Source organism: Rattus norvegicus, chromosome 9, assembly GCF_036323735.1.
Source record: "Rattus norvegicus strain BN/NHsdMcwi chromosome 9, GRCr8, whole genome shotgun sequence".
Taxonomy (NCBI): Eukaryota; Metazoa; Chordata; class Mammalia; order Rodentia; family Muridae; genus Rattus; species Rattus norvegicus.
The window spans coordinates 103,848,676-103,862,243 of record NC_086027.1 but is presented as its reverse complement, the minus strand read 5'-3'; the positions used below and the strand labels follow the sequence as shown (position 1 = coordinate 103,862,243).

The 13,568-nt window shown below is 38.4% G+C and overlaps 1 long non-coding RNA gene across 1 annotated transcript in view; it reads right to left on the bottom strand.

Annotated features, from left to right (window-relative positions):
- Positions 1-2,712: 2,712 nt before the first annotated feature.
- LOC120094753 (uncharacterized) overlaps positions 2,713-13,568 on the bottom strand; it is a 51,489-nt gene continuing 40,633 nt past the window's right edge. Inside the window, exons 4-5 of the long non-coding RNA XR_005489345.2 lie at positions 6,396-6,576; positions 2,713-3,773 (exon numbers count right to left, since the gene is read on the bottom strand). This is a non-coding gene — a long non-coding RNA (uncharacterized LOC120094753). The remainder of the gene's footprint in view (positions 3,774-6,395; positions 6,577-13,568) is intronic.

Below are 13,568 nucleotides of genomic sequence, written 5' to 3'. Positions count from 1 at the left end.
AAGCACGTCATACACCGGTGTTTACGATTAGTGAATCGATGAGGTATTTGAAAGGTAGGTTTAATTGAACACTAGTTTCTTGCAAATGTTCATGGTTAAATCATCCAACAATGTCCAGTCGTAGCTTTGTCTTATTTAGTGACAGTGGCTACAGTGGAACTGGTGACAGTGGGGTAGGAATGGGGCAGTCGTTGGTCCTTGTTAGATACATAGATTCAGTTCATGGTAACATCTCATCACTTTGCCCTCACAGTCTTATTCACACATCATGCTCTAGTCGTAATTTTCCATGCCTCATTAATGTCTATTCTAAGACATACATTCCTTGGTATTATTTTTGCTTGAATTTAGTCCTTACTCTCTATCCCTATCTTACTAGTACAAGAGTGAAGTCTGCTGTTCTCTGCAACTCAGAACGCCCTGAACAAATTTATTACTATGATGCCAAGGATTTAAAGCAGCAGGGATAGAATACATAAGTTTTCTCGAAAGCTATAAGTTTCAGCTCAAGAGGATCATGCAAAGATTGGGGTCAGTAGTCCAATCCCTAATCACTGCAATGAGATTATGACTTATCATTTTTGTGTAAGGGTCATGCTAATTTATACTGGAGTATCATCAGAAGCTTTCTGGTTATGAATAAAAATTTCATCTAATACCAATCCCAGATAAATATTAATAACATTTCAGGGCTTGTTCATTTTCTCTAGCATCTAGGTCTAGCATCTAGGTCTAGAACTGAGATATAATTATTTAGGTAGCAGAAATATGGATGATGTGGAACTGTACTCATATGATGTGTATATAAATGAAAATTTGACTAACCCATGAAATACAAATTAATTGAGAATTTATAGAGTTCATAGCTTCTTAAAAGAGGACATTGAAGAGAATAGGAAGTAGGTCAATACTTGGTAACATTTCCTTCCCATATAGTCTGGTCTTCACTTGTTACCTTACCCTTGAATTTTGTTTAATATTTCACCAACAACATTGAAGCTCATTTCCTGATACAAAACAACATATAATAGTTATCCTGCTAAACCTGACCTCTGTCACTATCCATGAAAGTAAGAGATACCCCTTACCATGTAACAATAATTGTAATTATATACCAAGTTGATGTAAAAAAATCAAAAATCCTAGTCCTGGTGAAGATAATAATCACTCATTGACTTGGTAACGTTTGTGAAACACTTAGGACAGGGCAGGGACTCTTTTGCTGACTCTATCTTGTTTTTTCCACCAGCGTTTGAAATCGAATTCTACCACTGAGCACACATTAGCCTGAGAGGACCCTTAACTAATTGGTTCTTTACAAAAAGGCTCTATAGAATTATTACTAATTTTATTTGCCCAAAGTCAATAGAGAACTAAATACTGATCCTGGGTTTAAATGCTGACTCTAGCCTTAAAGTGAGAAATGATGCAGTCTGAAACAGTAGACTGTGGGAAGACATAGCATAGTGTCTATCCTGTAGAGCTGATGGGAGTCATGAGGGTAAGGAAAGACGAGTTCTGCATTTTTCTTTCTTTCTTTTCTTTTAACTTTCAAGGGTACTCACATTGCCAGGAAATCCAGTGATAGTTGTAGGATTAAAAGAACAGTCAGTTATGGGAAGAGAAGTGAGAGGGTTAGGAAATTGAACAGAAATCTGTAGCAGTGGGCAATGGGGAACTAGGGGTAGCCACTAGAAAGTCCCAGATGCCAGGGAAACAAGAGGTTCCTGGGACCCATTGGGGATGACATTAGCCAAAATACTGAAAAAGGAAGAGAGAAAACCTGTAAAGACCATATCCAGTGGATAGACACAGCCCCCAGATTAGGAACGGGGCTACCCACCCATCTTAAAAATTAACTGGAAATTGTTCCTATCTAAAGAAAATGCAGGGACAAAAAATTAAGCAGAGAGGAGGAAAGGCTATTCAGATACTGCACCGCCTAGGGATCCATCCCATCTGCAGACACCAAACCTAGACACTACTGCTGATGCCAAGAAGAATTTGCTAACAGAAGCCTGGTATAGCTGTCCCCTGAGATGCTCTGCCAGCATATGACCAATACTGATGCAGACACAGCCAACCATTGGACTGAACGGGGACTCCAATGGAAGAGTTAGGGGAAGGACTGAAGCAGTTGAAGTGGTTTGTGCAACCCCTTAGGAAGAACAACAATATCAACCAATGGGACCTCCCAAAACCCCGCGCGTGCTCACCAGAGTTCTCAGGGACTAAATCACCAACCAAAGAGTACATGTGGAGGGACCCATGGCTCCAACTGCATATGTTGCAGAGGATGGCCTTATCTGGCTTCAATGTAGGGGAGGCCCTTGGTCCTGTGAAGGCTTGATGCCCTGGACCAGAGGAATGCTCAGGTGGTGAGGCAGGAGTGGGTGGGTGGGGGATCACCCTAAGAAAAAGAGGGGTGAGGGGGATATGATAGGGAGTTTGCAGAGGGGAAACCAGGAAGGGGCATAACATTTGAAACGTAAATACATAAAATAGCCAGTGAAAAGGATGACGCTCAGATAAGAAAATGAAAGTAATCCCTAGAAATTTTGTAACAATATAGGGAAAGTATTCGATATTTTTCTTGGCAAATGGAAAGGTTAATAAAAGAACAGAAAAACCCTTTGGGGGGGCGACACTTGAGTGAATATGGGTGCGTAAATTGTTACAAAAGAATTTATATACTAATGATAATAATGCCAATTATCAATGCAAATGTCCAAATGTATTGACTAGCAAATAATATTTGTTATTTAGGACAATACCCTGTATGTTATTGTGGAAATGCCTTTATCAAGGAAACAAATTAACTCAAGTTATATATTTAACTAAACACACTGCTAATTTTTTTGACTAATTAAAATTACTTTTTTGCTACTGTTCTGAAATAGGGTCCCTGGCATGAATGGAACTTGCTATGTAGACCAGGCTAGACTCAAACTTAAATAACTGCCTGCTTCTAATGCCTGAGTCTTGAGATTAAGGACATGTGTCATTGTGCTTAGCTGAAAAAATCACAGTTTAAAGCTGTCTAAGTTAAGAATTAATTTGTATTCATAAACACTGCCTTCTGTATGATTCGAAGTGTTGCTCACCTGAGGATCTGACTACGGGATATGGTTGCAAAGCAAATTTTTCCTTCATTAGAAATTTAATTGAAATTGACTATAATATTATTTACCTTTTTATATAACTTGTGACATACTAGCCTATATTTTATTAGGGGTGTGTTTCATTCTAGAAGGAAACAACTCTTTTCTAATTCAGGGCTCTTAGTCATCTAAAATTTGAATGATGTTTCTGGTAACCGCTACCATTAGAACATTCATATCTCTGGTATTTGCATCTTAAAACCCACCTGATGGGAGTACCAATAAACAGAAGCGAAATAATTATATCACCCTGCAGATATAATTAGGTTATTAGTGCTCAAGCTCAGTAACAGGAAGATGGATGCTATCTGAAGTCTTAAATGTGAGCATAGATTCTTTGTATCCCTTCTGCCATGAGGAGGCAGTATTTTCCTCCTCTACACAATGGTATCCCAAGAGTCCCCAGCATCCTCAAGTGCTGGTAGAATGAATTTCTGCCGTGTACGAATTATGCTCTCCTCATTGTTCTGGTATTATGGCCCGATTTGCCTTAAACAGACAGAATCTGAGTCACTAGGAAGCCTGAGATTCCCAGTTTTACATTACCTTTAAGTTCTGTGTTTCATCTGCTAGAGGCAGTTAATAATCGCTTTCCACATTTGTTTCGATTTTCTAGAAGCAAAAAAAGAATTAAAAAAAAAGAAAAAGAAGAGGAAAAAATTATCATGTGTTTATACATGGGTGTGGTATGTATGGGTGGTTATTTTCCTCAAATCAACGTGGACTTAGAATATTTTAACAGATCTTCATGCATACTTTCTGACATCACACTAAAAATGCTAAAGTCTATAGTTTTATGTCAATCAGAAAAAATATTTGCATACTTCCTATTTTGTATTCCTAGGAATTACATGAGCAGAACATTGTACATTCAGATAAAAGTCCATTCATTCTTCCTCATTTCCACTGACGACATTCTCACCTACAGTTTCTCAAAAGACACTTGAGAGTTAATTAAGGGAACTAGTTATGCCATTAAGTAAATGACTAGATTCTAATTACATGGGGCTGGTAAGGAATACTACTCTCCCTTTAAATGGCAATCCTAAATAAGCTCATATTTCAGTTTTGATTTTATTGTACTTTTAATTTTGTTTTTGAAATTGACCGTCATTCCCTTGGGCTGTATGCTGTCCATCCTGCTGTTTTAGGTCTTTGGAAACAGTTAGCAGCGTATTGCATTGGTTATGACGGGACATGCACAGTAACAAACACATCACAGACATGGTGATTGCTCTATGAGGAAAACAGTTTCCTTGTTGAGTAAAGTTATAGTCATAGGAGAGGAATAGTCTTTGAGCTCCTCACAGTCTTTGTGTTGTCGATTACAAAGGCCAAGCCATCTAGAAAAATAAAATACTTCCAGAATTGCCCTGGATTTCGACACCAACTCTGAAATGGGAAAAGGTGATGTTCTATTCTCTTCCTAAACTCTGGCTTGCATGTTAGGCATTTCCCTCAGGTATAATTCTGTGGCTTAGGACAAGTGTTTGGTCTCTTTGAACTCAGGCTGAGCCTATAAACAGAAACTCAGAGAAACAGATTCTTTTTAATTCTAGAGACGAAGCAGAGAGCCAAGCTTAGATATAAAGTGAGCCGAGGAGGCAAAATGTCCACACTTATGCTTTCTCAGTGCACGGAAGGACTCTCACATTCTACTCTCCTTTGTATGCTATCATTTCCATCACTGCTTTTTTAAAAGCAATTCCTCTCCCATGGTTACATTCTTGTGAGATATTGAATACTATGAAAGCGTAAACTACATCAACTCTGTATTGGCTGGATAATGTAAATAAAGCAAATTCATTTAAAAACTTACATTCTTACAAATCCCTACATGTGAACGTTTATAGTAGCTACATATTATGGGACACAGTGGTTGGATTGAAACTCGGGGTCTTTCACATACATACTTGGTATGTGCTGTTCAACTGATGTACAGTCCCATGCCTGCTCTCTTCACAACCATGAATAATTGTATTAAATAGTGTGTTAACAAGTATGTCAACATGATGAAATGTATTAGATATGGAACGCAGGCATGTATAAATGCACACAGAAATTTAGGTAGTCTATATGCATACCAGTAAATGAGGCAATCATGTTTTGAAAGGCGATGACATATTTTATTATTCTGATCATATCACCTTCTGTACAGAAAAATTGACAAAAAGTATCCATTTTAGTCAGGGACTATGAGGTAAATGAGGGTTTACTGTGTAAATCGAAAATACTTAAGGTGGTGGAACTTGGAGACATTGGTCGATAAATAGCATTATGTAGTTTTCAAGGCATAGAATTTTACAATGCAAGGACAAAACTTAGCGTGCACACACACACACACATACATACACACACATACACACATATATATCAGGATGGAAAGTCACAAATTAAAAATAAAACACATAAAGAAATATAATTATTGGATGTGAAATTATTAGCCTATGTAACCTTGGAAGTGAGTGTAATTTATAAGGCTTAAAGGCTAAAAAAATCATGTACAGATATTATACTGTAAGGTATGAAGTGGTTCCCTATAAGAACAAGTCATATAATAATTTTTAAACCAGCACAGTTTATATTAAAATTGGGCAGTTATGAAAATAAATGCTATAAAGTAAAGTTCATCATCTTTGTTATGTAAAGAGAAGTTATGAAGAAGCAATAGATTAGAATGTTCGTGTGGGAACTGATTAGAGTTGAAAAAGTAGCATGGACTCATGCTGAAGTAAATGCAGAATGGCTCACATAGGTGTATGTATGTGCATATGACAAATGCAGATTGGCTCACATAATTATAGGTGTATGTACATACATATGACAAAACACATCTATCTATTTCCTTTTTCCTCCAGTCAAAGAATTAAGAAAAAAATTCATGCTCAACACCTAGGTATTTCTCTCTCTCTCTCTCTCTCTCTCTCTCTCTCTCTCTCTCTCTCTCTCTGTGTGTGTGTGTGTGTGTGTGTGTGTGTGTGTGTGTGTGTGTAGTTGCCATTAGAAAAAATGTGGAAACCTGGATTCTAAATGACTTGTTCAAAGTCTGAGTGTGGAAATAGGAGTCGAATGAGAATCATGGTGTCCAAAAGGCAACAAAATGTTTAAACAACACGCGCACACACAATGGAGGCCTTCTGCAGATGATACATGCAATGGTTTCACCTGTCCCAATTTCAGCAACAAAGAAATTAATATTAAGTTATAACAGAGTACCTATCTGCAATTACATACATGTGCAAAAATTATTGATTGTGTGAATGTCAACGAACACTGGAGAGTAGATTATCTTTTCCACTTGGATTAGACAGGTTTTAACTGATCGTATACTTTTCTGTTAAAGGCGAGCTTCATTTCTTCTCATCCCATAGATGCGGGTTACACGAAGACTACTCTCTTACAACATGGGAGGCAACTGAAGAAAAGAGATGAATAATTTTACAATGGAGAAACCAAGCAATCATTACCTGAAGTGATGATTACAACTGTCGGTGGTGTGTCTGGCACAGTCTGGATGGATGATCAGAGTTAAAGGGAGCTCGGATAATCAGCGGGGAGCAGGCAGCAACTGCCGCCATTCCTCCCCGCTGCTCTGCATGGGTGGAAATGCGGCATGTTTCTATGCATTTGCCATTGTTGGGGAAAAGAATTATCTCGGTGTCAAGAGAGCGCATTGGAACTAAGTGAAAGTAACACAGAAAGGCAATTATTTTTTTCCAGAAAGTTTACACCGAGACACGAACCCATTTAGCAAGCACACTAGGGACAGTTGGTCCTCTCGGCTTTGTGATAGTTGTTGTTTGCAGGCATATATTTTTTGCATCCAACTTTTAATAAGGGTTCAACCTCTCCCCTAGCCTACCATGCAGTAGAGGTAGTGGAGAGGAAATTTATTAGGATATGGGGGAAGTGAGCCTGTTCAGCAATAGTTCTTTGGGGAAAAGCTTGATCTTCTTGGGCAGCAATTCAGTCCCACAGCAAACACCAAATAGGACTCAGCAGCTGCAGACCAGTCCTCTAGGCAGGCAGACACCAGGCACGAACCAGCAGCTGTAGTCCAGTCCTTTCAGTGAGCAGACATCAGGGGGCTGTAGTTCAATCCTGAAGAAACCACTGCAGAAGTGGCAGGCTGCGCAGAAACCTCACTAGTTCTTGGGTGGGTAACTCTCAATGGCAGAATTAACACGAGTTGAGCTCAACAAAGCTATATAAGAAGAACTACCACATGCGTGTCATTAGCAAAGAATAATGAGGCGGAACAAACCAAACAAAACCTCCATATTCGTATCCCAGTGTCTGTGGGGTCATATTGACCCATGTTTTCATGTGTTTATGATATCCAAACAGCCTTTCACCCGTGTCTGCTTCAGGTAAACATGGTTTCACCTGTGTGCCTCATAAAAATGTCATTTGACATAACTACTTTTCCGAAGAACTAGACGTTTCCACCTAAGTGGATGTTGTGGTTTTATTTATTTGCTTCTGTTGTTTTTAGTTTTTCCCCACATTGCCTGGTTTCTTTTCTATTTGACTAGTTTTAAAAGAATAGAAGAAACGGAATAAAGAGAATAAAAATAGGGATTGGTCACTTAAATCCCTACAATTGTGACAAAACAAAGGCAAGGGGCCTTTGTGTGAACAAATTTTAACATTGGGAGGAAAGAAGTAAATTAAAACATTTGTAAAAAGCTTTTATAAAGATAGGAGGGGTAAAAGGGATTTAAATCTTAGACATAAACAGAAAGTTTTCAGTGTTAGATGGAAAAGATTAATGTTTAATAAGTTTGTTAGATCATAGATGCACTTCAGTGGCTCCAATGAAATGTTTTTGCTTCACAAGGTAGCATCTGGAGGGAATAGGAGGACTTGGCACCACATGTCTAATGTGGGGAAGGAACAGCCAGAGGATTGACCCCAAAAAACAAAGGAGAAGAGGTCAATGAGTAAAACAAGAATTTGCCCATCAAAGGACAGATAATGTGAGTATGTATCACATAGAAATGTAAGTCCTTGATCTGAAATGGTGAGAGCGGCCTTTTAAATCCCTGGCTTCTTTTTCCTCAATGCCCTCAATTACAGTCTAATAGATAGGAAGACACTAAAAAGATGACATTTAAGGGCAGACTACAAAACACATATACAATATGTTTTCAAGCGGCTGACATTGTCCTAAGTTAGGAAATAAAAAAAATGTCACTGTTACAGAAATGGTTTCCATTCTGCACATTTAGAGATGGGGGAAGAGCTCTCTGTGGAAGTGCCCTGCCAACTGTGACTAAAGCCCAAATAACAGATTTTTGAACAGATTTTCCTAACTTAAATATGCTTTAGGCTTATTTATCTAACAGGATCATCCTTCGATCTCTTTCAGGTCTTAGACCCAGCATATACTTTGAACCATTTAAACAGAGACAGGCTTCAAAGCTGGAACCTCAGGCAACTAGGAGATCTATTTACCAAGATATTTCAAATCTTATTTTTACTATTATTTTTACTATACAAGTGTTGTTCCTTTTTGAATAGTTGTTACCCTATATCCTCTTGTCCACAAGGCAGAATTATTGTTTTTTGGGGTCAATCCTCTGGCTGTTCCTTCCCCACATTAGACATGTGGTGCCAAGTCCTCCTATTCCCTCCAGATGCTACCTTGTGAAGCAAAAACATTTCATTGGAGCCACTGAAGTGCATCTATGATCTAACAAACTTATTAAACATTAATAGAGACTTAATAGCAAACTAGGACTTAATGATCATGTGACCCTATACTAACCCCTGTTAGAAACCTCATAAAATTGCAAAGCTTCCGTAAGGCAAAGGACACTATCGTTAGGACAAAATGGCAACCAACAGATTGGGAAAAGGTCTTTACCAATCCTACATCCAATAGAGGGCTAATATCCAACATATACAAAGAACTCAAGAAGTTATACTCCAGAGTATCAAATAACCCTATTAAAAATGGGGTACAGAGCTAGTAAAAAAAAGAATTCTCAGCTGAGGAATGTCAAATGGCTGAGAATTAACTTAAGAAATGTTCAACATTCTTAGTCACCAGGGAAACGCAAATCAAAACAGCCCTGAGATTTCACCTGACACCAATCAGAATGGATAAGATCAAAAACTCAGGTGACAGCAGATGCTGGCAAGGATGTAGAGAAAGAGGAACTCTCCTCCACTGTTGGTGGGATTGCAAACTATTCTGAAAATCAGTCTGGCAGTTTCTCAGAAAATTGAACATAGTACTATTACCCGAGGACCCAGATATAGCACTCCTGGGCATACACCCAAAGATGCTCGAACATATAACAAAGACACATGCTCCACTATATTCATAGCAGCCTTATTTAAAATAGCCAGAAGCTGGAAAGAACCCAGATTTCCCTCAATAGAGGAATCAATACAGGAAATGTACACAATGGAGTACTACTCAGCTATTAAAACAATGACTTCATGAAATTCATAGGCAAATGAATGGAACTAGAAATATATCATCCTGTGTGAGGTAACCCAGTCACAAAAGAACATACAGATATATACTCACTAGTCAGTGGATATCAGCACAAGAGCTAAGAATATACAAGATACAATTCACAGACCACATGAAGCTCAAGAAGCAAAAAGACCAAAGGGTAGATGCTTCAGTCCTTTTTAGAAGGGGAAAGAAAATACAGGGGGAAATACAGAGACAAAGTGTGGAACAGAGATTGATGGAAAGTCCATCCAGAGACTGCCCCACCTGGGAATTCATCCTATATACAGTCACCAAACCCAGACAATATTGCAGAAGCCAAGAAGTGCATGCTGACAGGAGCCTAATATAGCTGTCTCCTGAGAGCCTATGCCAGAGACTGAGAAATACAGAGGCAGATGCTCACAGCCAACCATTGAACTGAGCACAGGGTCCCCAATGGAGGAGTTAGAGAAAAAACAGAAAGAGCTGATTCGGTTTGCAACTCCATAGGAAGAACAATATCAAGCATGCAGACCCCCCAGAGCTCACAAGAACTAAATCATTAACCAAAGAATATACATGGCTCTACCTGCATGTGTAGCAGAGGATGAGCCTTATTGGGCATGAATGGGAGGAGAGGCCCTTGGTCCTGTGAAGGTTGGATGCCCCAATGTGGGGGAATTCCAGGGTTGGGAGGTGGCTGGATGGGTGAGGGAGCACCCTCATAGAAGCAGGGGGATGGGGATGGGATGGGGGTTTCCGGAAGAGAAACCAGGAAAGGAGATAACATTTGAAATATAAATAAAAACATATGCAATAAAAAAGAACAAGAAATCTCTCTAACATTTTAGAGGCTTGCTCTCTGGGGATGGGAATAATGGCTGGCCAGTCCTGCTGAACAAATATTTACATGCTAGCATTATAACATTGCTAACCTCTAACAAGCCTGGTTAACAGTGCTACTTATCTTTGGAGTCTGATGAAGCAGTGCTCTCATTCTAAGTTCTACTTTGTGTGATTTAACATCTCCTAAGCAAACCTATGGACAAACCCCTTATAACATCAATTACATTACTTTGAGTTTCTTATTCTTTGTCATAACTAAGAGGTTCCTGCTGAGGCCTGATTACTAATTATAATCTGACACGGCTATTCTTGTGAATGGTTGGGGTTGGGGACAGTGATTCGGGGAATTTAGATCAAGTTACCGGAAAGTAAAGGAAATTTGAATAGACCGTAAGCAGAAACCGTATCAGTAGTCACCATCTATAGCAAATCTGGCATATACTAACATGATTTCCTGCTAGTACTCCTACTGCATTTGGATTCTGCTGGAGTCCTACAATTTTTCCAACATTTAAGTAAATCTAAAACTTCATTTTCTATAATTATTAATATTGTCTTTTATTATAACTAGTTAAGCAATTGGGCTTATTTTACTTAAAAGAACACAGAACCTGGATTTATTTTTGTGCTATTTAGAAAAATGTTTTTAAATAATTAAGGTGAAAATTATAAACTTTGTTTCAGAGCTTGATGTGGTTAGGAGGGCATGTGCTTGTAGTCAACTGGCCATGACAGAAAAATTGCTCTGAGTTGAAGGTAAGTCTGAACTACATAGTTAGTAACTATCAAAGATGATGATGATAATAATAATAATAATAATAAATCTTTGACTTTCACCCTTCAGAGAATATTATGAAAATATCCTCTATTATGTTGCTTGATCAGTAATTCACTTTTTCATTTTCTTCTTTCTCCCTCTCACTCATACAATCACGTTGTATTTTATCATGCATGCCACATCACAAGGGTAGAATTCTCTCCTCTCTTGAAAAGTTGTTTCATAGACTAATCATCACATGTTGTCTTTGTCTTTGTGACGAGAAATTCACAAATAAAGGATAATGTGGAAAGTATTATTTTAATGACTTCTTTAAGACAAAGTTTATAAAATGTTATCCTACAATGCTTTATTCGACTACACTATTTGTGGTACATTAGTGAAGAAATTGTGTCATTGTTTTAAACAAGTACATTTTACTCATTACAATGAACCGAATGTCAGCTGCTTCGCTTGCTAAATGCTCTGTGGTCTCCTTTGATTATTTGACATCAAAATTAGAAGGTCTTATTGGTCCTTTTAAAAGCAGTGATCAACATTATCTTAGGCAAGTCTTAATAGAAAACATTTATAATACTATTATGTTGTAGGACACTTATTTTAGTAGATACATTTCGCCACAGACAGATATCAAGTTGGTTTCAAATATGAGTTTTAAAGAAAGATTCGGTAGCACCATTTGAAAATTACTCTGTTCCTAAAATTTTTCTACCTATAAAATGGAAACCATACTTTCTTCCTAACATAGCTATTTGTGGGCATTAAGTTCGGTGATTTTTGTGAAGTATCCAAAGAGTGTTTCAGTAAATCACAGACACTCAGAAATAGCTACTATCTTAGCTGTAGGAATCCTCAAGATAATGCCGCACAAATGTTCTGTTGAAATATCTCACTATCCCGTACCATGATGTTCACATTCTATTTAAAATACGTCTTACTATATCACAGCCAGTGAGAAGACCATAGTAAAGGCATGCTGTGTAAATCATTAATGAATAAGGACACACAAATTCAGAAAACAAAATGATATCTAAGATAGGAACTATGGCACTGTACTGTGGCTAATTTACATATATGACAATTCAAACTGCCAGAGAACTAGTCAAATATTCGTATGACTGCGATCATATGGAACATGTCCCCACCCCCAACCCCCTCATAACTGCATCTTTGAAGCCAGTAACTAAAACGTTGCAGAACTTTGATTAGTTCTCTAAAGAGAAATACCTAAATAATTCCTCTATCCCTAGTTGCAGACAGAACAATCTGACCTTCTAGAAAGACTATAGATTACTAAATAGCTAGAAGCTTGCTGATAAAAACAAACAAACATGTTTGTCATCCTCCTTTCCTCAAGAAATTAATCCAAACGAGTCTGCCAATTACCTGAACGCACGCTCCCACCCCCCCCCCCCAGGAAGCTTCCTTTTCTCTTTTTTTTTTCTTTTTTTTTCTTTTTTTCTTTTTTTTTTTTTTTTTTTTTTGGAGCTGGGGACCGAACCCAGGGCCTTGTGCTTGCTAGGCAAGCACTCTACCACTGAGCTAAATCCCCGAAGAGATAGTATAAAGCCGGTCTAAACATCTAGGCTGACTTAACAGTGTATCTTCATCCTTGAGAGTCCCTCATATTATTTAGTCACTTTCTGCTTTTCTTCTGCCACACACAGTGCGTGTCTTGTCGTACTGTATTCAATAGAGATTCTGGACCCAAGAGCCATGGTATTGAAGACCCGGGTACTCACAGATATTCACTAGAGATACCAGGAGTATTGACCATGCAGGGGACAAAATGTATACCTGTTTTCTACCCAGCATCCCAGAAGTGGAGGTTGTTGATAACCCGGTGACCTAGCTATCTTTAGGGCCAGGCCATACCCAAATCTTCCAAAATATTTAATCCAGACTGTTCCTCCCTAGAATTTTATCTTTAGCTTTGTTTCAGTCAAAGGAACCCATTAGGGGAGATATCACACGCACTCTATAGCCTGCTCACCTCTGTGATATCTTGGTCAGAGACCACACCAGATCTTAGTTTCTTAAGCTGTTGATGTTCTCTGCAAGACTTTCAAAGTAGCTGTGCCTGATTGCGCACGTGATACCGTTATAATTGTAAAGAGGGAATTTTTCTTTTTTTTTTTTTTTGCAAAACTCTGCCGGACTTCAACATGTCTAAAACCAACTGTCCTAGTGCTAGACTCCAGAAGTTTGATTCAGCCTGGCTAGGTCACCCTGAACCAAGTTTCCTACTTCTCTTACTTGCATAGATTCTCTGCTGGCCATGCCACTTGTAGGGACTCCACACTGCAAGTGTCAGAATGAATTTTCACATCCA